This window comes from Hipposideros armiger, unplaced genomic scaffold, assembly GCF_001890085.2.
Source record: "Hipposideros armiger isolate ML-2016 unplaced genomic scaffold, ASM189008v1 scaffold_298, whole genome shotgun sequence".
NCBI lineage: Eukaryota > Metazoa > Chordata > Mammalia > Chiroptera > Hipposideridae > Hipposideros > Hipposideros armiger.
This window is the reverse complement of record NW_017731648.1, coordinates 233249-236677: the sequence shown is the minus strand read 5'-3', so window position 1 is coordinate 236677 and position 3429 is coordinate 233249.

Genomic DNA, 3429 nt, shown 5'->3' with positions numbered 1-3429 from the left:
CTGAGTTAATATCTAAACGATGTGGGGAAGGAATCTCCATTAACCCAATGGGGGCAGACGGAGCTGCTCCTCCCTTCTCAACCAAGCCTCCATTGGGAGACTGGGGACAGTTGCATTGAGAGGGGTTTTAGCTCCCCTTTTGGGGGCCAGAGTGGTAGAGGGGTTGTCCTTTCCATGAACCATGGAGCCCTAACCTGAAGCCCTCCCCTCACCCGGCAAGGATCCTAGGCCATGTGGATCAGGGCACTGGACTTTGGGATTGGCGGGGATTGACTGGAAGGGGCTGAAGGGAACAGGATTTTCCCCACCTCTGTCCTTGCGAAATTGGTGAGGTTGCTGGTGGAGCTGCTCAAATAGGAGAGGTGCAGGCCTTATGTGTTCATTTCCTAATCACCGGCCTGAGCAGCCATACGGCATTTAGCCGGCTGGCCCTAGGATTACCATAATGGAATCTTCTGAGAAATCCATGGGTCAGACCCTCTTGCTCTTGTTCTTTCTGTACCCAGCATGCACTGCTCAGTTTTCTCCTTCCTTACAGGAGACAATTACGTTTGGTAAACTGTGACCACTGTCACTTGTCCCTAAATCATGCCAAGCTCTCTGGGCTCATTTTCCAGAAGGCAAATTACACATATTAAACCAGGGATGAAAACACATCATGTTTGAAGCATTCCTGGAAGAAAGCTTTCTCTGTCCTGGAATAATTCTCACTGGCTGTTTAATGTGCCTATTAAAGATGTTGAGACTGCTTTGTGGTGTCTGCCTCTTAGAAGCAGACAAGTTTGCCTGATTTCCCTTTTTTTTGGTGACGTCAATACTGCTAGCTTGGGGAGTCTTGCCTACTTGGAGGGCCCCAGTTCTCCCAAAGCAATGATAATATGCATTTAGCCAACAAAGATTGATTAGGTATTTACTAGGAGACCAGGCCTATTTAGCATGCTGGGGATGCAGGAGTGACCACAAAACAAAATGCCTGCTCCTGTGCAGTGTCCATCGACTGAGAACTTACTAAGAGTCTAAGGTGCACTTTCTCCTTAAACCTCATAGCATCCCGTGAATTAGGTTCAACTTGTGCCAACTTTCCTGACTATCTTTGGAAAGCGCCGGAAAACCTAGTGTGTTAGAAACAAAGAGGGCATGTGGAATCTAGTCATTTATTCCTCAGGCATTTATTAAGTACCTACTATGTGACAGGTGTATGTACTCACAGAAGTCTCACAGCCATGCTGAAGTAAGAAATTAGCACCCACTGTACAGATGAGGAAACTGAGGCCCATGGAGGGTAAGCCACTTGCCCCGTGTCAGGCAGGTGAGCTGTGAGGTCAGGCAATGCTCTTAAATCTATGGTAAACAATCTCTTATGAAGCGAAGAATCAACAGAATCAAATTAAGGTCTGGATTGGCAAGCAGGTGAGGCCTAATTTGGAAGGTTCTAGATCATTGGCGTTCATTTAGGGTGGTGTGTTCCACTGCTGTCCCAGGCTCTCAGGGAATCTTCACCAGTTCTGTTAAACTCTCCTTAGGTGGGAGTGAGTCCTCCCCTTCACACATCCCCACATAGGGTCTCCATGTACCCCCCACAGCCCGTTCTGTGGGCTCCCAGGTGTCTAGGACAGGAGTTTGTCCAAAGGCAAGGGGCAGCAGGGGTCTCTCCTCAGTCCCCCCCTCCCACCTTTCTCTCCAGGCTAGGCTCCCTCCAGCAGTGCCGGTGTCTATCTTTTGAGTGGGAATCCTTGCCAGGCAGGCATGTGTGAGCCTTTGTGAAGCATGCTGAGGCCTGCCGTTCCCTTGAGTTTCTGTTGGACTTGGGAGGTGGTCCTGGGAAGGGAAAAACTGCCTTTGGGTGCCTATGAGTAGCAGAAGAGGTGGGAAACACTTCAAAAGAACATGGGGGGTAGAGGGTGGGGTGGTGGTGGAGGGTGTCTTTTGGGATATAGCCTTGCCATCCGATGAACAACTAGATGGAGGCAAAAGTGGGTGTTGGGTGAATGAGTGATAACAGGAACTCACATCTCACACACCTGTTCCCTCTACCCCACCCCAATCCCAGGTCCCCCAAAAGAAGAATGATAAGCGTTTGTTCTTTTACTGTGTATTGGGCCTCTACTGAGTATCTGGCTTTGTTGTAGGAGCTGGGAGCACAGCAATAAGCAGTACAGAAACCCTTGCCCTTGTGAAGTGGATATTTACTGTAGCCACGTCTACCTGGACTCTGTCCTTTAATCCTCTTAACAATTTCATAACCCAAGGACCCATTTTGCAGATGAAAGAACTGAGGCAGTGGGCGACGTGTCCTGTCCCAAATTTTGCAGCTAGGAAACTGAAGTACAGGGAGGCTAAATGACTTTCCCAGGGTCACAGCAGTTACGTGATGGAGCTGAGCTTCTGAACACCGGTTTAACAGGGAACCGGAGGAGGACAGGAGGTGGGGAGAGCAGCTGTAGGCTTTGCTCCAGCCATTAATTGTCAAGTCTAGCCACGAGAGAGCGCCAGCGAGCCTCCGGCCAGACACGAAGTAGCGCTCGGCCTCCTGCAGGAATACTGCTGGCGGAGGGCGGGGACGATGGCCGCATGCCCCAAGCATCTGCTGCTGCTGCTGCTCGGATTCCGCCCGCTTTCCTTTCCCTGGAACACCGGGTTTGCAGCCAAGATGCCAGGACAGGAGGAGCGGCTTTACTGAGAGGTGTGGCCTCTGTTTTCTCCCCCTCCTCCTCCTGGGCTTCCAGCCGAGGCTTCCCTGTAAAGTCTGGGCTGGACCTGAGAGGCAAGGAATAATTCCCATATCAACATCACAATGAATGGCTGTCATTTCTGAAACAGCTACTGCTAAGTTCTGGCACTCAGAAGGGACTTGCTCACCAGCGACACATCTATTTTACAGATGAGGAAACTGAGGCTCAGAGACTTTTTCTTGCTCAGGTAGGAGGCTGTTTCTTGCTCAGGTAGGAGGTGTCAGGAACTTCTTAGCTTGGACAGTGCAGTCAGGAGGTGCCCAGGTTGGTCACTTCCAGTCCCAGCTTAGGCTCCTCTGGTCATTCCTTGGTTCCCGAGGGCTTCTAATCACTCCAGTTGTTCTCCCCAAGGCTTCAGGAACTGGCTTTGCTCCCTGATCCCTAAGGATATCGCATGCCCCCCCCCCTCCTGGTCTAAGGAGGTCTTGGCAGGCAGTGAGAATTTTCAGGAGAAGCTTGTTGCTAAACTGGGGAGAAGAATAATTCAGCAGTCTTTGTCAGGGCTGATTACCGGGTCTGAAGGCGCCGTGGAATTACAATGTTATCCGTAGTACAGCCTGGTCAAGGAGAACTATGCATGAATAAGCAGCTGTGAGGGCCCAGGCTCCTCACTCAACCAGCCCGGGGAGTCAGAGAAGACTTCTTGAGGGAGGAAGCGGTATTTAGGCTGAGACCTGAGAGTCTTAGTGAAGTAAGA